The following is a 21,736-nucleotide window of genomic DNA, read 5'->3' as shown; positions in this document are numbered from 1 at the left end:
GGATGTGGCTCAAGTGGTAGCGCGCTCACCTGGCATGCGCGGCTTGCTGGGTTCGATCCTCAGCAACACATAAAAATAAAATAAAGATGTTGTGTCCACCGAAAACTAAAAAGTAAATATTAAAAAAATTCTCTCTTTCTCTCTCTTAAAAAAAAAAAAAAGTTATACTGCCAGCTTCACAGAATAACCTACATGCAGGCTCCATACAGTCCCAGGGCCCTGGTGTAGAGACTCCTGGAGCTTTGCAGTTGGATAGATCTGGGCTGAAATCCAGACTCTGAAGAAGTCTCTTTCCTTGCTTATAAAATGTGGGTAAAGATACTTAGTTCAAAGAGCAGTTGGAGGATAAAATGAGAGAATGGATGCAGAGCAGCCAGCATGACCTCAGTAACTGGAGGCTTTTCATATTATGGTGAGCTGACATGGGATTATAATAATAATTTTCATATTATGGTGAGTGCCAAGCCTGGGGTTGCTGTGGAGCCTGATGTTACTCTCAGCTGGCACACAGGCAACACTGGGTCCCAGCTCCTCACCCTTAGGTCTCAGTTAAAGGGGCACCTGCAGATCTCAGGTACTACCCAGCCTGCCCTGCCCTCTTAGGCTCCCTCCCCAAGTCTCCCCCAGCTCACCAGCCCCATGGTGGACCCAGCCTTCATTGTCTCTGCCTCATACCCTAGAAAGGAATTGGCTGGAGGTTTTGAGGCCAGAGGTAACGGGCAAAGGGAGAAGTCTTCTTTCTGTGTGTGTGTGTGTGCATACCACAGTGAGAAGGGGGCTTCTGAAAAAAATAAGAAAAGGAAAAACTGTGTAATACTTATTTTTAATACTCTACAACAATTGAAAGTTCTTTTGTTTTCTGATATGGTAATAATGCATTGGATATAACTTGGTTTGCTCTGACATTATCAAGTTTGACAAATTTAGAAATATACAAGCCTGGGAAAGAAAAATAAAAGAAATTCAAGAAATATTCTCTTTTCCATACAAATAGGGTGAGAACCAAAAAAGGCCTCAGGTTACCTCTACCATTCAACCATTTCCACCCTTGCTCCTCAACTCTGGTCTCTGGACATCATCTTCTCTCTTCAGTGAATAACTCCCACTACCCTAGACCTGGCTCTAGTGATCACTAGTTTTTCCCTTGATTCTACACTATTTGTTTCCCCAGAGGCAATTCCCAGGAAAGAGAGGAATTGGGACACATATGTTTATGAGCATCTATGTGCATTGTAGAGAATAAGAAAGCTGGAAATGCAAAGTAAGGGAATAGAACAAATAAGGTCCAGAAAAGAATAGCGCTAAAGTTAGGGGAAGTCCCAAGTTTTGTGTTCTTCACAAAAACAAAACAAAATTAACACAGGATAAAGGATAAAGACAATTTAGTAGAATATCTTTTCCTAAAATAATAACTAAAAAAAACAGATAAGGATGTGAAAGGTAAAGATATGAAGGCTAGCTGTGAATATTTTTCTTTCTTTTTCTTTTTTTTTTTTGGTGGTACCAGTGATTGAACCCAGGACCTTGTATATGCTAGGCAAATGCTTTATTACTGAGCTACATTCCCAGCTCTTTTTATTTTGTTTTTAGATAGGGTCTCCTTATGTTGCTGAGGCTAGTCTAAACTTGCAATCCCCCTGCCTCAGATTCCTGAGTAGCTGCAATTACAGGTATGCACACCACACATGGCCTGGTTGTAGAGTAAATGGGATTATAAACTTATGCCATCATGTACACATGTACGTGGCAGTTTTATGTACTAAAGAAGGTAGAGACCCAGCACACCACGCTAGCCAACCATTGCCACCATCCAAATCTGAGCCCTTACAGATCCCAGGGCAGGGTGGGCTGAGTCCCTCTGTGAACTATGGGAGGCCCTTTAGTTTCTAAGCCTCCCAAGGGTAACATTTCTCTCCTGCATACACTGCTCTGTAGGTCCCAGCTGGAGCCTGAGTAGAGGCTCCGGAAATGTTGGCTGGAGGAAGGCTGTGACTCAGCCCCACTTTGGGAGAAATGTTTTCTGCCCTTGCACCACGATGGTCTGGGCCAACTCAGGGTGGAGAGCCTTCTCTGTGTCTGCAGGGCTGCCATAAGCAGGAGGCAGAAAACTGTCAGCCTGACTGGGGAGGAACATTTCAACTTGGTGATGGGGAGGAGCACGTGCCTATGAATCTGAGTTTGAGATTTCTAAAAAACAAAAAGCAAAACATCAACAAAAACAGCTAGACATGGTGGCATAAATTTATAATCCAATTTACTCCAGAGGGAGGAAGGAGGATTGTGAGTTTAAGGCCAGCCTGGGCAACATAGTAGAAACTCTATCCCCCAACCCCCAACCCCACCTTTCTGTAGTATTGGGGGGTTGAGCCCAGGGCCTTGCTCCTGCTAGGGAAGCACTCTACCATTGAGTGACACATTTCCAGCCTGATCCGGTCTCTTAAAAAAAAAAAAAAATTTTTTTTTTTCTAAAAGAAAACTTCCTTAGTCTTTAAAAAAAAAAACATTTATTTTTTAGTTGGACACAATATCTTTATTTTATTTATTTATTTTTTACATGGTGCTGAGGATCGAACCCAGAGCCTCACCCGTGCTAGGGGAGCGCTCTACCGCTGAGCCACAATCCTAGCCCTTCCTTAGTCTTTACACCCTCTAGGGACTAACACCTCCACCTCCAAAACAAAGCCTAATTAGGAACTTGGTCTTTCAGGGTCTCCTAAGTCAGGTCCTCAGTGACTCTCCATGTGTGGTGTCAGTACCCAACTCAGTGTCCAATCATCCTCCTCTTCTCTCAGGACCCATGACTCCTACTCACAGCCTCTGTGCTCAGCCCTATGTTGATCCTGGGAAAACCTGGGCCTGAGCCTTTCAGATGGTCCTGGTTTCTAATATCCTTCTGCATGGCCTCACAGCACATCTCAGATGTTGGGTCTGGAATTCTCCCTATAGCCAGGCTGGGTAGGAAATTCTAACTTGAACTGGAGGCTTCTCCCTCCAGAACTGCCAGTGAGAGGTTTTTGCCTCCACAAAGGCCTGATTCAGAAGGAGGTGACCTCAGTGCTGAGGGGAGGGAGGGGCAGGGAAAGAAGGAAGAACAGAATGCTCTCTCCTTTAGAGGGCGTGGGGGGCAATTTTAAGGCATCAAGAGACAGGAACGGGAAACTGCTGCTCAGAAATCTCTGGGTAACCTGGAGAAGTTGTTGAGTGTGTGTGGATGACTGCTATCTCTTTGGCCTTGGTTATGTATAGCCTTAGTTTCATGCCACCTTTTTTGGTGGTGCTGGGGATTAAACCCAGGGCTTCATGCCTGTTAAGCACACACTCTACCACTGAGCCACAACCCCATCTTGAGCCCTGTTTCCTTTAAAGCCAGTAGTAGACAGGAGCTTCTAGGGCCATCCAGCCTTTCAGTCTGCCAGAAGAGGGTCTGCAATTCCTACCCATCTCTAAGTATGGTATGGGCAAAACTCCTCCCTAAACTCAGAGTCCAAATCTGGGAGCAGGGGCCAGAGAGGTGGCAGCAAGCCTGGTCTCCATCCCCCTTCATCCCTCAGCCAAGGCCCTCTGGCCCCTGAGGAGTCCCTCACTTCCCAGCTGTTCCCTCCAGAGTCCTACAGGGAGAGAAGCCAGGGGCTGGGGTGGGGGAGGGACTGGCAGCTGCAGGAAAACAGAGTTGGGGAAACTCAGAATCATCCCTAACACCAGCTAGTCCCCTTCACTCCCCTCCCCAGCTGCTTTCTGGAATCCCTTTCATCAGTCCCAGTGTCACACCCAAGTTCACTTGTAAACAGCAACTTCTTCACCCACAGCAAAGACCAGTCCTGGGCTGCCAAGGGAAAGGATATAAGGACAGAGGCCTGGTTCCCACAGGACACTCCTGGCTTGACAGTGGCCACTTAATCCCTGGCCAAAAACAGGGATTAAGTGGCCATTCTTTTAGCCCTAAGAATTTCAACTGGTCCCCTCCCCACCCCACCAGGGAAAGAGGGCATACAAGAATTTCCTTCCCTCCTCCTGACAACTGGCACCAGAGACACAACAGTCTTTCTGAAATGCATCTGTCCTTGGAGAAAGGGCCCATGCATCCCCCTCCAGCTTCCTCTTCACAGGCACTCCAAGAACCTTGGCTACCACCATGGTATGAATTATTTGGAAGAAAATGGACAGCCAGATCAGCCCCTGCCCTTTCAGGTTGGTCAGGAGGAAGGGTAGCTACTTTAACAGCCCCAAAGGCTTCCAGATTTCAACATTCTTCACTCCCCTTCCCTTGTCCACAGTATAACCCAACAACAAAAATAGCAGCTGCTGGGGTGAGGAGAGAGAAGGGGTTCCCTCACAATAGGTTTATTTATAGGACCACACACCAGTGGTTCTGCAGCCAAGCGGCCTAGGCTCCCCCTCCCAAAGTCCTGACTAGGCCCATCCTAGCCCAGGCAAAGGAATGGGAAAAGCCACAAAGAAGGTGGCAGAGGCTTGAGTTTAGCCTAACTCTGCAATGTACTTCTTGCTGTGTGACTTTAGGCAAAATATCCAGTCTCTCCAGGACAATCTCCTTCCACCATGTGGAGATTGTTTTAGAACAATCTCTCCAAGAGTGGCTTGGGGATCCTGACGTCCTTTCAAGTTACCTATAAGGTTACAACTATTCTTTTCTTTTTTTCCTTCCCAAAACAATTTTCAGAGTTCTACTAAGACACTATCTATTTTTTTATTCTCATTCTCTCATGATTTTCCAGAGGCTATGCTGTGTGAGATCGTCACAGACCAAATACAGAAGCAGATATAAGAATTCAGTTACCTTCTACTAAGTCAGACATGACAGACTTATAGAAATAAACAGGGGACTTTTTTTCCAATGTTTTTTCTGTTTTGAAAAATATGTAATTATTTTTCATAAAATATACTAATATATAATGGGTTTGTTGTTATTTTTACATGAAGAAATAAATGTTTAAAATTTTTAGGTCTCCTCCAACCCCCCCCCACCCCAGTACTAGGGGCTGATCCTAGCTAAGCAAGTGCTCTATTGCTGAGCTACTTTTCTTTTTATTTATTTATTTATTTTTTTAATATTTATTTTTTAGTTCTCGACAGACACAACATCTTTGTTGGTATGTGGTGCTGAGGATCGAACCCGGGTCGCACGCATTCCAGGAGAGCGCGCTACCGCTTGAGCCACATCCCCAGCCCCTCTTTTTATTTTATTATTATTATTTTTTGTAGCTGTAGATGAACAGCATGCCCTTATTTTGTTTATTTTTTTATGTGGTGCTAAGGATTGAACACAGTGTTTCATCTAGGCAAGTGCTAGGCAAGCACTCTGCCCCTGAGTTACAGCCCCAGACCCTTATTTTTTATTTTGAGACAAAGTCTCACAAAGTTTCCCAGACTGGGCTCAAATTTGTGATCTTCCTCCACAGCCTCTGGAGTAGCTGGTGTGCACACAGGTGTGTACCACCATGCCTGAGTGGTCCTAAGTTCTAACTTATACTACAGTAAATGTCAATAAGTAAAACACATATAAATGAAAGCTCTTTGGGGTTTTCAATTTTGAAGAATGTACTGGGGTCTTCAGACAAAAAAGTTAAAAAAAAATTTTTTACTGTGATGAAAATGCTTAGTCTGGGCTGTCCGCAATGGTAGACAGTAGCTATAGGTGGCTACTGTGTATTTGAAATATAGGCAGTCCAACTGGGAACTGAACTTTAAAGTAAATTTTAGACAGCCACGTGTAGTTAGTGGCCATTGCTCTGGATGGTGAAGTTTGAGAACACCCCTGAGATATCTTGGCTAGAACATTGTAGGTCAATGCTCTTCTCCACAAGGAATGAGAGTGAGAAAGGATTAGGACTTGATGCTCATTCCTGTCCCTAGGCTTTTGCTCTACACTATTTTTCACTCTCTGCCTCAACCAAAGGAAAGCCATGTCAGGCACATTGTCAATCTTTTTTTTTTTTTTTTAACTTTTTTGAGAGAGTGAGAGAGGAAAGAGAGAGAGAGAGAATTTTTACTATTTATTTTTTAGTTCTCGGTGGACACAACATCTTTGTTGGTATGTGGTGCTGAGGATTGAACCCGGGCCGCACGCATGCCAAGCGAGCGCGCTACCACTTGAGCCACATCCCCAGCCCCAGCACATTGTCAATCTTGCTGGCTATATTATTTGTTGGAGTTGCTCTCTAATTCTCTGAAATAACTCTATTCCCTTTCTATTCTCCTCAAGCTTCTGGCCCATTACCTATCCTCCTGTTTTCCCAGAGGGTTAAAGCTGGCAAAGGGAAACTCCCTCAAACCTCCTGCCATCTTCCCAGCCCCATGGGAATCCTACCTATCCCCTCATCGCCTCTATTACAACAGAGGGACTGCCTCTCCTCAGCCCAGGCTAGTCCTTCCTGACTCAGACAGCCTCTGTTCATGTCTTCAGAACGGACATTCTGAAGGGATCTTTCCCATTCACTTTTTTTTTTTTTTTTGGTACTGGAGATTGAACCCAGGCACACTTAACCACTGAGCCATATCCCCAGCCCTTTTATATATTTTACTTTGAAACAGGGTCTTGCTGAGTTGCTTAGGGCCTCACTAAGTTACTGAGGCTGGCTCTGAACGTGGGATCTTCCTGCCTCAGCCTCCAAAGCTGCTGGGATCACAGGCATATGCCACTAAGCCTGGCTCCCACTTTTTTTTGTGTGTGTGTCTGTGTGTGTGTGGTGCAGGGGATTGAACCCAGGGCCTTGAGAGAAGCACTCCACCAACTGAGCTATATCCCCAGCCCTCCCGTTCACTTTTAAAACTTGTTAGGCATCTTTCATTTTAAAAACAATTCTTTCCAGACATTTATCCTGATACTGCCCTTCAAAGCCAAAGTGAAAAAATAAAAAGCTGTCTTCTCATCTTTTCGTCAATCTTGTTCTATTTAGCAGTACCCACAACAATAAATCCAAATATTTTTCAGGCTTCATTGCCTTCTCAGGTATAAATGTCTCTGATGACTTTTTCCTCCTGCATTTCACTAAGTTACCCAGGGTGGCCTCGAACTTGAGATCCTCCTGCTTTAGCTTTTTGAGTCACCAGGATTACAGGCATGTGCCACCCCATCAAGCAGCACTTTTTTTTTTTTTTTAAAGCTTTGAAATACAGTTCACATCCCATACAATTTACCTATTTAAAGTGTATGATTCAGTGTTTTGGTTTGTTTTTCTTGGTACTGGGGATTGAATCCAGGGGGCACTCTACCAATGAGCTACATCCCCAGCCCTTTTTTTAAAAAAATAAAAAATTTTGAAATACGTCTGCTAAGTTGCCCAGGCTGGCCTTTAACTTGTGATCTTCCTTCCTCAATCTTCTGTCTGGCAACCTGGGCATTTTTGCATTTTGGAAAATGTTTCCCAACTTGAATCTGATATATTTTTAATATTTTTATTTTTATTTTTTTTAGTTGTAGATGGACACAATACTTTTATTTTATTTATTCATTTTTATATGGTACTGAGGATTGAACCCAGTGCCTCACACACTCACACACTAGGCAAGTGCTCTACCACTGAGCTACAACACAGCCCCATGTCTGATATTCTTGCTGATCAAATTAAGGTCATGTTTTTTGGGAAATATCACCAAATGTGCTTTTCTCAGTGATTGCATTGGGGTATGCATGAGGTCAAGATGTCTCACTACTGGTGATGTTTTAACCTTGACCACTTGGCCAGCTGGTATCTATTTGCAAGTTTCTCTATTGTAAATTTACTGTTTTTCCTTCTGTATTTAATAAATATTTTGGAAGGCAGTATGCTGTGATTACCCAACTATTATGTTTCTCTTTAAAGTTTCATTCACTGGCTGGGCATGGTGGCACTTGCCTGTAATCCCAGAGGCTCAGGAGACTGAGGAGAATCGTGAGTTCAAAGCCAGCTTCAGCAATTCAGTGAGGCGCTAAGCAACTCAGTGAGACCTTGACTTTAATAAAATACAAAATAGGGGTAGGGATGTGGCTCAGTGGTTGAGTGCTCCTAAATTTCATTCACTCATTTTAGGCTCTATCAGTGGATCTTGCCTGCATTAATTACTATGATGTTCCAATGATAATTTTCCATTTCCCTTATTTCCTGTAAGGAAGAATTGTCCATTCATTCCCATTTTTTTTAATTTAAAAACTTACATTGTTACAATTACTTATATTATTATGAATTAACTGATATTTATTTACTATGGGTTGTAATCCAATACTATCCTCAATTATTTCGTTGCTTAAACTCTGGCTTTGGCCATTGAAAAATCTTTCAGATTGGCTTATGTATCCTTTTAAAATGCCCTTTTATTTTGGCACTTCTTTAATTTCTGGCTCCATAAGACGTTTCAAGTTTTTTTCATATTTTCCCTGTCACAATCACTTTTCCAAGGAGCATTCTATTAGAGCGATTTTCTAAAACTATAAATCTGATTATGTTTTTCCTACTTCAAATCTTCCCATAACCTCCTATTGGTTTGGGGATAAACCAATACCCTCAACACAATCCTAGAAGTCCATTGGTCTTATCCTAAAGCAATTCTTCCGAAAAACTTTCTTGGGCTGACATAGCACTAATTGGTCTCTCTTCTTCTTCTTCTTTTTTTTAATATTTATTTATTTTTAGTTGGACATGATACCTTTATTTCACTTATTTATTTTTATGTGGTGCTGAAGATCAAACTCAGGGTCTCGCACATGCAAGGCGAGTGCTCTACTGCTGAGCCACAACCCCTGCCCCATTGGTCTCTCTTGTTAAAGTGACTCCAGCAGGATCCCTATTTCAAAAAGCAGTGTGTTCTGTGCAGTCCCTGTGAGGAGGGACTTCTCATGATCTTCTGGAAGGAAAGTTCTCCAGGGAGGAGGGCTGCATTTCTGGACTCCCCCCACATCCTATAGGAGGATCACAAGTTCGAGGTCAGTCTGGACAACTTAGTGAGACCTTGGCTCAAAATAAAAAGGGGTTGGGGGCTGGGGTTGTAGTTCAGTGGTAGAGCACTTGCCTAGCATGTGTGAGGCACTGGGTTCAATTCTCAACATCACATATAAATAAATAAAATAAAGGTCCATCAACAACTAAAAATATTAAAAGGGAGGGGGTTGGGGATGTAGCTCAGGGGTATAGCTCCCCTGTGTTCAATTCCCAGTACTACCAAAAAAAAAAAAAAAAAAAAAAGAGCAAAGAGACACTTCTCAAAAAATACAAACAGCCAATAGGTATATGCAAAAACATTCGGCATCACTAATCATCAGGGAAATGCAAATTAAATTAAAACCACAATGAGATAACCTCTTCTACCTGTTACAAAGGCTATTATTACAAAGATGAAAGACAACAAGTGTTGGTCAGGGTATGGAGAAAAGGGAACTCCTGGCACACTGTTGAGGGGAATATAAACTAGTATAGTCATTGTTGGAAACTGTATAGAAGTGCCTTAAAAATTAAAAATAGAAGCACCATATGATCCAGCAATTCCACTACTGGGTATACAGCCAAAGGATATGAAATCAGTATGTTGAACAGAAATCTGTACTCTAATGTTAATTGCAGCATTATTTACAATATCCAAGAGGTGGACTTAGCCTGCATTAACAGATGAGTGTATAAGAGAAAATGTGCCATATATACACAGTAGAATACTATTTAATTTCAAAAACAAAGAAAATTCTGTCATTTTCCAAAACTGGATGAATTTAGAGGACATTATGCTAAGTGAAATAAGTCAAGCACACAAAGACAAAATACCACATGATCTCACTTACATGTAGAATCTCAAAAAGTAGAACTCAGAGAAGCAGAGATTAAAATGGTAGCTAACAAAGGCTTTGAGGGGGTTGTCAAAAGATACAAAAATTTTAGTCAGGCAGAAAAATAAGTTCAAGAGATCTGTTGCACATCATGGGGGCTATAGTTCACAATGTGTTATAAACTCGAAAATAGCTAAAGAAAGTAGACTTTAAGTATTCTCACCCCAAAAGTGAGAAAATGTATATGCTAAATTGCTTGATTTAGCCATTCTGCAATATATCCATATATCAAAATATCATTTTGTACATCATAAATGTATATAATTTTCATTCGTTAATTTAAAATAAGATAGGCAAATAACTGTACTGCAAAGGAAGGTTCACTAGAGAAGTCTTTTGAAGAACTTAAAAAAGTCATCAAGTGAATTGAGCCCCTAAAGACAAACAAGGTTTATATAGAAGGGAAAGAAGATCATTTGAAGGCACCAGAGAAGTGAGGAGGCAGAAACCTCATGTGTATATGTAAATGGATGACTCAGTGCTGCTGGATCTAGGGGCACCTGAAGGTGAATGTTTCCTGCTTCCCTCATCCAACTCACTTGTTTCCCATCCCTGGGCAGAATGAGGGAGTCAGCATCTTTTTAAGATCTTGGGCATAACTAGTGACATATGCTAGGTCCTGTAGGAGAAACGGAGGCAGAGAGGCTCCTGGAGGTGATAATGGAGCTGACTGTTGGAACATCAACTACATATTCTCAAATCTGAGATGGAACTGTGGGCTGGGGTTGTGGCTCAGCGGTAGAAGGCTTGCCTCTCACGTGTGGGTTCAGATCCTCAGCACCACATAAAAATAAACAAAATAGAGATATTGTATCCATGTATAACTAAAAATATATATATATATATATATATATATATATATATATATATATATATATATATATATATATATTTAAAAAGGGACTGAGTTCTCAGGCTTTACCTACAGGCCTAGGAAAGCTGGGTAGATATACTTCTAGCTCCTCACTATACCCATGACCCAGTGCCCAACTCCATATCCTGCTTCTTTCTACAAAAGAATTAGGCTATGGCAGTTTTCTGCACTCACACAGCCCCAGTGCTACACCAGCCATCCAGCCAGTGCACAGATGTCACCTCCAAAGTTGTCAGCTCTGCTCCAGAAGACAGTATCTCTGGTTCACCCACAAACTTCCACTGGTTATGCTCTTGTTTATGCTTACAAATGGGAGACAGGCTTCTGGATTCTGGTTCTGGCTTGGCATGGTCCTTGGGGGAGTAGAGAAAAGTCAAGAACTCCTTTGGGCCTCAATTTTATTATCTTTAAAATGGAGATAAGTCTTCTTTGACTCTTCTCTCAGCAGGGCATAGAAGAGAAGGATGATATCATGTCTAGGAAAGGATTGCAGCTGAGAAGACAGGTCCCCTTGTGCAGAACAAGGGGGAGGGGAAGCCTGCCAGCTTTGATGTTCTCTTTCTCCATCAAGAGCTGCAGGCTTCCTGGGAAAGCAGTGGGGGAGGACAGAGGAAGGGAGAGCAAAGCCAAGAGCTTTTAGTCTTCTTCTAGCCTGGGGGACAGGAAGTGAGGTGCTGTCTACAGAGGAAATGAAAAGTGAACACCCCCCAACTTCCCTTTCAGCCTGTAGTGGAAAGCAGGTTCCAGCTTCAGGAGCTTGCAGGCTTGGAGCAGGGGAAATAGAAGGCCACACAGTGGAGTGGGGAGGAGGCACCATCAGCACCATCTGGCAGAGAATGGGGTCTCTGTCTTGGACACTGTAAGGGGCCAGGATATCGCACAGATTGGGGAAGAGATTAGAAGAGAAGCCAATGAAGCACTCAGGTGTTCACATGGTACTATGTCTGCAGTCCTGGCTGGACTCCTGCCTCCAGCAATGTGTCATACAAAGCCCTGGGCACATTCCTCACATGCACACACAACTCTGTGTCTTTGCTCTTACTACACATCCTTTCTGTCCTGGGTATGGACCTCAGGGCACTCTTACCACTGAGCTACATTCCCCAACCCTTTCAATTTATTTTATTTCATGACAAAGGTCTCACTAGGTTGCTCAGGCTGGCCTTGAACTTGTGCTACTCCTACCTCAGCCTCCTGAATAGCTGGGCTTACAGGCATGTACCACCATACCCAGCTATTTTTAATTTTTTTAAAGAGAAGGGGTTTTTTTAATATTTATTTTTTAGTTGTAGTTGGATACAACACCTTTATTTTGTTTATTCATTTTTATGTGGTGCTGAGGATAGAACCCAAGGCCTTACACATGCTAGGCAAGCACTCTACTGCTGAGCCACAACCCATAGCCCCTATTTTTATTTTTTAATTGACATACATGTACTGACTTATGAGGTACAATATTGTAAATCAATACATGTATTTAACCTGTAATGATCAAATCAGTGTTGCACACGTCCTTTCTTTGTAGTCCCTATCACAACTATAATTTTAGAACTGTTATTTGATGAATGTGAACTGTTTTTTGGTACTGGGGATGAAGTCCAGGGGGGCTTAAACTCTGACCCACATTTCCAGCCCTTTTTATATTTTATTTTGATACAGGGTCTTGCTAAGTTGCTGAGGTTGGTTTTGAATTTGTGATCTTCTTGCCACAGCCTCCTGAGCTGCTGGGATTACAAGCTCCTTTTCTTAAAATTTGAGACTGGGTCTCCCTAAATTGCTCAGAGCCTAAATTGCTAAGGCTGGCCTTGAATTTGCAATCTTACTGCCTCAGACTCCCAAATCACTGGGATTATAGGCATGTGCCACCATGCCTGACTGAATGTGGACTTTCTTTCTTTCTTTTTTTTAAAGAGAGAGAATTTTAATATTTATTTATTTATTTTTTAGTTTTCGGCAGACACAACATCTTTTGTTTGTATGTGGTGCTGAGGATCGAACCCCAGGCCGCACGCATGCCAGGCGAGCGCGCTACCGCTTGAGCCACATCCCCAGCCCTGAATGTGGACTTTCTTGATCACCATTGTATCCTTTAGTCTAGTACAACACTGGCATACATTATGTTCTAGGATATTTACTGGATGAATGAATGGCCTGGCCAGACCCTGAAAATTTCTCACAGGCTTGTTTGGGACAAAATCCTGACATCTGAATGAAGATCAGAATATAGAGTTGAATGACTCTGCTCATGGTCTGAGGCCAACTAGGGGAGCCTGAGTTGGGTGCTTTGGTCTGAATGTTTGCATCCCCACTCCTCTAAATTTATACACTAAAATCCTAACTCCCAAGATGATGTTATGAGGAGGGTCTCTAAGAGGTGATTTGGTCATGAAAGTGGTGCCCTCATGAATGATATTAGTGCCTTTATAAGAGAGGCCCAAGAGAAAAAAAGGGGCTTTGTCTACTGAGCCAGAAACCAGGCCTTCACAAGACACCACATCTGCTGGCACCTGGATCTTGGATTTGCCAGACTCCCTAGGACATGAGAGCATGTGAGGTCTGGTCAGATGAATGTGGGGACTCTGACTACAACACACTAAAGCCTTTACTCCGTTTCTTCCATAGATCTAAGAGAGGCCCTTGTTCCTCCAGGATGCAGTGTGGCACGGTAGCACCACTATTCAGTAGCTAGTCAGAGGCACATCTGCGTATTTAAGAACTGGGTTCATTCTAGTAAACTGGGAAGGAGGCAAAGTCTAGTCGAGGGCAGAGGCAAGGGTAAGAGGTCAGAAAAGGGGGAGAGCTTGAAGTAGATGAGGGTAAGGTTGGTAAATGACTCCTGGAATGAGTGCCTAGAGCTACTGCAGACAGGTTCTGGGGGTGTCTCAACAGATCCCTGCACAAAAGGACCAATTATATCCCCCACATCAAGCCAGCTAAGGGTAAGGTGAATCAGCCCCTGGGAACTCAGGTGCTGAGTACCCCAGGGCCGCACCCCAGGAGTTTCAAGGCCTTTTGCAGCCTTGTCTAGGAAAAGTCATTAATCCTCTTCCCAAAGGGTCAGGGTCAGAAGCAAATCCAGGCTGAGAGTGAGAATTGTAGACTAATCTCCCCTAAGTAGCATCCACCACTCAAGTCCTGTAGACAAAAGAAGGAAAATAGAATAGGGTCTTCTTGCCTTTAAAATAGCTATAATTTTAGGTGGACACAGTAGTGTATACCTGTAATCCTACTGACTCAGGAGGCTGAGGCAGGAGGACTGCAAATTCGAGGCCAGCCTCAGCAACTTAGTGAGATCCTCTCAGAAAGGAAAACTAAAATAAAAAATGGGCTGATGGTATAGTTCAGTAGTAGAGCATCCTTGGGTTAAATCACTACTACTACCACCAAAAAAAAAAAAAAAAAAAAAGACATGTAAGAACACTTGCTCAGCAAGTATGAAGTTCAATCCTCAGTATCAAAATATAAATATAAATATATATATATATATATATATATATATATATATATATATATATATAGTTATATTTATTTAAAGCTTAGGGAGTACTGGAAAACTCCTAGAGCTCAAGGATCAGGGTGCTGGGCCTGAATGTGTTCTTCTCAGAAGCTGCTGGGTTTTTAGAAATCAGTAATAACAGCAACGATAATTCACCTTAATAACAGCCTGGCCTCCTTGAGCCTCTTTCATCTACAGAACTTCCAGTGCTGGGAAAATGGTAATTATGGAGCAGGTGCCACACCCCAAAGATGATGTGTTATTAATCCATGAGCACTAGCTGAGAAACTGAGGTCCAGAGAGAAGGATCTTGCCTTGCACAGAACTAAGAACCTAGGTATGGAGGAGAGCTGTCCAGTGGGGAACTAGAGGTGCTGGCTCTGCCACACCTGCTATTTCGGGAAGATGCTGCAGACAGGGGTACTCACTTCAGATCTGGGTTTGGTGAGAAGGTGAGGAAAGACCCCAGACATTTGACCCAAGTCCCTTCTCCAGGCCCTCGGCAGGAGTTCTTGAGCACCTGCACCACTTTCCCAGAGTGTGGCAAAGCCGGTCAATGGCCACCTGAGCATCCTCACCATCTCTATGGTACTCTCAGGCATCACAGGCTAAGCAAGGGCTCAGTCCTTTGAACAGCTCCACACTACAGGCACATTCCATGATGAGGAAGCAGAGAACACCTGGCAGCTGGGCAGGGGGATCAGATCAAGAGCACATCAAGAAGTGTTCTTTTGGGCTTTGGATGTGGCTCAAGCGGTAGCGCGCTTGCCTGGCATGCGTGCGGCCCAGGTTCAATCCTCAGCACCACATATAAACAAAGATGTTGTGTTTGCCGAAAACTAAAAAAGAAATATTAAAAAATTCTCTCTCTCTCTCTCTTTAAAAAAAAAAAAAAAAGAAGAAGTGTTCTTTTAGCTTAGTGGCTTCCTTGCATGCCCAAAGCTCTGGGTTCAATCCACAGGATATTAAAAAAAAAAAAAAAAAGTGGGAATACTATTCTTGGGATCCCAAGATGATGTTATGAGGAGGGTCTCTAAGAGGTGATTTGGTCATGGAAGTGGTGCCCTCATGAATGATATTAGTGCCTTTATAAAAGTCCATTGTAGCCTCTATTCATCTTTGGCATTGATCCAAAATAATAAGCTCTTTCCTTTAGCAAGGTCTGTCTGGTCACTACCCTAGAAATTTGCAAAAAAAAAAAAAAAAAAAAAAAAGCCTAAGGATGGAAAGGTTAGGCAAAAAGTCAATAGACCAAAGCTCTTAGTGATAAAGAAGCAGCAGAATCAAACTGTAGCATAGAAGGAAGTGGCAGAAACCCAAATTAGTTTGGAAGAATAAAGACAGAGGCATTGCATATATAGATGCATCCATAGCCTACTATGTGTCTAATACTGTGGCAGATACTGGAAATTTATCTCAGCTCAAGGACAAATGTTAAGTGCTAAGCCAAGTAGCAAATAATGGCCTTATCCTCTACCTCTTCAGGACAGTGTCTAGGGGAAAATATTACAGGTCTTGTTTTAAGGGATTTAAAGTTTTTTTTCTTTAGTATGTCAGAAAGCTAATCAGAGTCCCTGAGGGCCCTGGGATAACATTCTGACCCTCTAATTGCCAGATTCGATAACTGGCCTTCTCTGCTTTAAAATACAACAAGGCTCTCTCATGAATGAAAAATTACAGCAGAATGCAACCATGTAAAACTAGAGACCAGAGTCAAGAGTCCTACTGACATTCACCACTGCATCATTCACCACCATGTGAATCATTTCCCCCTCTGGACTTCAGTTTCCCCATTTTTAACTTGAGGGCGTTGGACTAGACTGTCTCTAGGATTCCTTCCAGCCTGTGGAAGCTCCACACTGTTTTGATGTGGTGGCAGATCTCAGATTGATTTACATAAATTTGCATGTTCAATCAGAAATCCCAAACTCCAAGTATAGAAAAATTCAATCAGTCCATTAGCACAGCCAGACAGGCTGGAGAAGCCTGCCAGTTTCGGTTGAGGGTTGTCAAAGCAGACGGTGGTAGTAACGGTGACTTGGGGGGAGAGGGTGGGGGAAGCAAGAGTGGGAAAGGGCATTTGTTCTGAGAAATGCAGCTCTGGGGTTCCAGGACTGATGGGGTTAGGGACCCTACTCTGGCAATCAGGCAAGGGTCTTTCTTTTATCCTTCTGCTCCTAACGGGGCCTCTGCTGGCCAGCCTCAGAGCCACACCCCAAGAAGGAAGATCAGCCTCTGCCTAGCAACAGCTGCATCCTTCACTCTGACAGGGACTCTACCATTAGCCACTTTCTGGGAAACTGACTTCCCTGGGAGCTTCCATTATCCATTTCAAGAGCTCCTATCAGTGAGGAAGGTTTCCTTGGGGTCTGACCTAAATAACTCCTGCTGCAGCTTCACTCATATATACAGGAGAGAGGGGTTCCCAGGCCCAATAGAGCCAGCAGAGGGAAAAGCAATGCAGGAGAATATGCCTCATATTCAACCAATCTGAAGGCCTCTCTAACTACTACCTCTCCTTCAACATTCCCCTTCACCTGGGAGACCAAAGATGAAAACAAACAAGAACGTAAGGCCTTTTGGCTCTTGAGCTGGAAAGCAAGTCCCAACCTGGAGAGAACTGACTCCTGAGAAAGCCCTACCCACAGGAGACAAGGGGGCTGGGAAAGATGGGGTGGGGGACAGCTTCTTGTTGCAGGAGCTGTTGAGCTGGCATGGCAGGGCATGGGAGGCTGGCTGGACTAGGTGAGGGTAGCAGGGAAAATTCAGCCCCTTGCCTGGGAGCTGGGGTGGTAAGTACACAGAGGTGAAGTGGGTAGGGTCAGGGGGTGGGATGGGCAATAGCAGTGGGGCCCTCCTTGCCCTTTTCCCATAAGAGGGTAGATGAGTGTGCTATGCTTCCTGGCCCAGATCCTAAAACAAGTCCCAACAGCTGAGATGCAAACTGTCTCCTGGGAATCTGCTTACCCTGCTGGCCTTTGGCTGCCTCCTCCTCTCAACCCCTCCCCAAAGGTCCAACTCAAAGACTGGCTGAGCCAGATGTCTCATCAGAGGCCTTGATGGGTGGGCCAAACCCAAGCAGGAGTTCATATCCCAAGGCACCAGGGGTGAGCAGAACAATGAGTATTCCTGGGCAGGACAAGGGAGTCTGCTCCTCTCTAACCTTAGTTCCAATCCTAAGCAACTATGACACCTCACACCTTAGCTCTGTGAGGTGGAACCAGCCTGCCAGAGGACCATTCTCACCTCTAGAGTTGCCTAATAGTATAATCATTCAATATCAAAAAGGGGATTTTAGAGCTTTCTAGTCCCACTGGTGAATTTAAAAAATGATGGAAACTGAATCCCAGAAAGGGAAATTGTCTTGGCAAGGCCATACAGCAGATTAGGAAGAGAAGGGCCCAAAGATTCTCTCAGAAAGTGTATGTATATGTGTATCTTCATTTATGTATTTTGTGTGTATTACTGGGGATTGAACCCAGGAGTGCTCTAACAACAAGCTACACCCCTGGCCCTTTTCAGAATTCTTTGGAGACAGGTTCTGAGTTGCCCAGGCTGGCACTAAATTTGTGATCCTCCTGCCTGAGCCTACTGAATTGCTGGGATTACAGGCATGCACCACAATGGGCCTCTCCATCCATATTGATATCAGCTCAGTCCTCATACACACAGGTTTTCACTTGCCTATCATGAAATACCTTCTCCCCTGCAGCCAAGACATTGGCCTCTCTGGGTTCTCACTCTCCTCTCAAAGGCCTGAGTTGGAGAAAGATGCTGAAGGACCAGAGACACAAATGCACAAACCACAGATCTTGAAAACAAAATTGAACTACTTGGGATTACCCCTTATACAGGAATATATATGGTTTCTCTGGGGTGAAAAACTCACTAAACCCAGGTTGGTTTTAAGAAAGGGTGGGGGAAAGAATTTGAGAGGTAAATTTTGTGTCTTCCTTCTGGCTAGACAAGGGGTCTCAAGAGAGCCAGCTGACATAATGTCTCTAAGAGAGGGTCTGCAATAAGGCAACTGGGCTACATTCATTTTCCCCCAAAGTAATGACCACACAATGATTAAATACTGACCCCTCTCTATCTATTCCCAGACCTCTCCTGCCCCAGGCCTCTGGCTACAACTATTTCCTCTGGCTGACAATTGTGCTTAGGCAGGAGGACCTTAGTGGGGAGGCAGAGAAGTGGTAGGGAGGGAATAGAGGGATTGCCTCTAAAGCCAGGGAACCCCTCAATCGAAGACACCAGTAGCAGCTGGGCAGACTGGGTGGGTTTGGCTGATACAGGTTTGAGCAGCCTGGAAAACCAGGCCTACGGGAGGTGAGGGCCCTCTATGCCCTTGGGGCAGTGCCAAGGCTGGAGAAACGTAGGGGGTTTGGCCCAGGATAAGAAGAAGGTAGATGGGGCTATGGCCAGCCACTTTCTTGGGCTCTATGCTAAGTAGACCAGGGGAACGGGAGACACAGATTCTCTGCATTCTTTTGACACCGCAACCAGGACCCTGAGAGCCTTTTCTGCGGGGATTGCCCGGTCCCTATCCTGGCCCAACCCTTCACTCTCCCTCAGCTTTTCTTCTGTTTGCTGCCCGCCAGGATCCCTCCTCCTTCCCGCAGCCCCTTAAGCTTCGGAAGGGCTGTTCCGGGACACCAGGTCTCTCCGTCTTTCCCCGCCTCCCCCACGCCCTACCGCCCCAGGCTGTGGGGACTGGAAGAAGTGCGAAGTGGAGCCCCAGGCTCGTCTCCGCGCCTGCGCTTTGGGGAGACCCCCCCCCCCCAACAACCTGGCACCGCTAAGCAGCACCCGGACCTTGGGACCCGGGTTGGGTAGAGTACGCAGCTGGGGCAAGGTCAGTGCTTTCGAAGCAGGAGGGAGGCAGGCCACCGGAACATCCCCCACTCCCGAAAGTTTCCCTTCCGGGGCCACGGAGTGTGCGCGAGGATGGCGCAGGGGGCGGGAGGGGGTGGGGTGGGGGTGGACAGAGTCGCAGCCAGACCCTCTGGGGAGAGTGCAGCGCGAGGGAGGGGCACACTGCAAGGTACGCGCAGGAAGCCGTGACGCCCCCTCCGACCCATAACTGCCACGAGAGCTTTACCCTCCACACTCCCCAGCCCCCTGCCCAGTGCTTACAGACTCTCCCACCTTGCCGCCCTTTGAATCCCAAGTAGGCCCGGAACTCACCGAAATCAGGTGTTGGGCTGGACCAGGGCTGGCAGGATCCGCTGGGTCCATGGCCGCAGCTCGGGGGCGGGGGGCAGAGAAAGGGGGGTGCCGGAGCCGCCTCTTGATGTCAAGGCTTTAAAGGGGCCAGCGAACCCCGCCCCTTGCCTAGACTCCGCCTCCCTCGTCCTGCGCAGCCAATCCGCGTTCATCATGGATGTGCACCCCTCCCACCTCCTCCAGATGTTCCCAGGACAAGAGCTAAGTCTGCCCGGCCGGCGCGCGCCGCTTCCGCCCGGGTGGGGAGGGCCTCCCCTCCCCCTATGGAGAAACACTCTCGTCAGGCCTTCCTTGGCCTGTAGTACACCTCCCCAAAGTCGCCATCGGGGACTCCGGGGCTGTGCCGAGTGGGGTAGAATGGGGCCGTCTGCAGAGAGAAAACTTAAGTAGGTACGCGCGAGCCCACGGGCTTGCGCGTCGGTTTTCGTGGGGCTGGGTGTGCACGTGTGTATGTAGTTGTGAACGTTGGTGTTTACAATTTTGCCTTCCTACATACGTGTTGGGTGTAAATTCAGGGGAAGAGTCTTGAGTTCTCCCTTAGCCTTAAGTGCGAAGTGCTTCGTCCTCGAGGATCGGATCTTCGCAGTAGTCTGGAAAACTGGGCACTTAGGAAATGGCTCTGCTTGTGGGTGAACAGCGCTGTCCGTTTCCTTACTAGCTTAAGAGCAGGCAAAGTGCACAAAAAGAATACGTCCTTGTTTGGGGTCACTTACTATATTGGGGAGGGGCAGGGGCACCAGTTTGAACCACCTGCTTAAAGAGGAAATAGGCCAAACAGTCCACCAGGCCAATATAGAGGCTTAGAGCTCCCTTCATTGCTATTCTTATTGGTCCTTGATTAAACATCATTGTCTGGATAGTTTATAATCCTCACAAGCCCACATCTGGGCACTAGCCAGGATATTCAGATTCTGAACTGCGTTCTGCAGGGAAACAGAAAGGTATTACTAGACAGTGTTTGCTTATTGCTTTTGTTGCAAATATATGTGACTTTAAAGTATCATATTAGTCCAATAAAGGAACATAATAACTGAGGGAACACAGAGTTCCCAAGTTGGCTAGGATTAATTAAGAGCTCCTTTCTGAAAGAGACTTCTTATTTAAAATGGAATTTGAAGGACAGAGGGAACTTGAGTGGGATCTAGGCAGGGTAATGACAGGAGGAGACTCTGGTAGGAAAGAGCATATTATCTGCATGAGACCGTGAGCAGATTACCTTGGTGGGAAAAGGGAGAAGTTAATTAATTCCCCAGATTTTCCATGGAGATTAAGAATGAAGTTATGGACTTGACAGTTGATAAGTCATTTTTGGGTTCTGGAGCATAGGACTAACTTGATGAAGAGAGTATCTGAGGACAGTTACGGATGGAGGTCATGGTGATTATCCTCACCAATTCTCTCAGCTTCTTGCTTAACATTTTTTTGTATTGATTTATCTTAACATGCAATAAAATGCAGAGATCTTAGATGTTGTTTAGTGAATTTCAACAATAATATAACCTATGTAATCAACACCCAAAACAAGATACTGAACCATCTCAGAAAGTTCCCTTGTGTTTACAGTTGATCACCCTGTGCCTACCACCATCCTCCGTGACAACTTTGAATTTAATTACCATAGTTTGTCTGTTCTCTTTCACATAAGTGGAAACTTACAGTAGTAAGTTATTTAGCTTAGTAATGTTTTTGAAAAACATCTGCAAGTACCTGTAGTCTATTCTTTTTAGTTACTGAGTAATATTCCATTGTATGAATATATCACAACTCATATTATCCATTCTCTGCTTGATGGATATTTGGGTGCTTCCCGACTATTATGAATAAGACTGCTGTAGAAATTCTTGTATACATCTTTCTATGAACATGTTTTCATTTATTTTTCACCTTATTTCATCAGACCTTGGGAGTGGAAGTGGAAGGAAGCGGAGAGCTAGGCTAAGACTTTTGGATAATTTGTAGATGGTAGGGCTACTCACTGAAATCAAAAGTGCTGTTTATAGATAATGGTATCTTTGGAACACTATAACATTGATCAAATCCTATTCAGTCATCCAACTTATTGAATAGGGATCAGTTGGCTAGTCCTGGGATTATAAGAAAAATTAAACATGGCCCTTTCCTCAAAAGGCTTAAAATCTCCATCTAACTCTATTTGCATGCTAAGCCTTGGGATGGAAAACCATGAAAGTCTGCCACACGTTTCTAATTATCATTGAATGTTTGCAAATAATGGAATATTTGGAAGCAAATAGAACATCTAGATGATTTCCTATTTTTCATTCAGATGTTTGCCCTTGTTGAGTAAACAGACAAAATCTATATTGTCAGAGCA

At 44.5% G+C, this 21,736-nt stretch overlaps 1 protein-coding gene across 3 annotated transcripts in view; it reads right to left on the bottom strand.

The window, feature by feature from the left end:
* Nckap5l (NCK associated protein 5 like) overlaps window positions 1-19,443 on the bottom strand; it is a 34,328-nt gene extending 14,885 nt beyond the window's left edge. Inside the window, exon 1 of one of the 3 annotated variants that reach the window (XM_026407035.2) lies at window positions 19,366-19,443. The gene's annotated coding sequence lies outside the window, so the exon portion shown is untranslated. The remainder of the gene's footprint in view (window positions 1-19,365) is intronic. The other 2 variants (XM_026407033.2, XM_026407031.2) reach the window with 2 other exon arrangements.
* Between the last annotated feature and the right edge of the window lie 2,293 nt (window positions 19,444-21,736).

The sequence above is a fragment of the Urocitellus parryii genome, chromosome 5, assembly GCF_045843805.1.
Source record: "Urocitellus parryii isolate mUroPar1 chromosome 5, mUroPar1.hap1, whole genome shotgun sequence".
In the NCBI taxonomy this organism is placed as follows: Eukaryota; Metazoa; Chordata; class Mammalia; order Rodentia; family Sciuridae; genus Urocitellus; species Urocitellus parryii.
The sequence above is the reverse complement of the archived record's forward strand: the minus strand, read 5'-3'. Positions and strand labels throughout refer to the sequence as shown.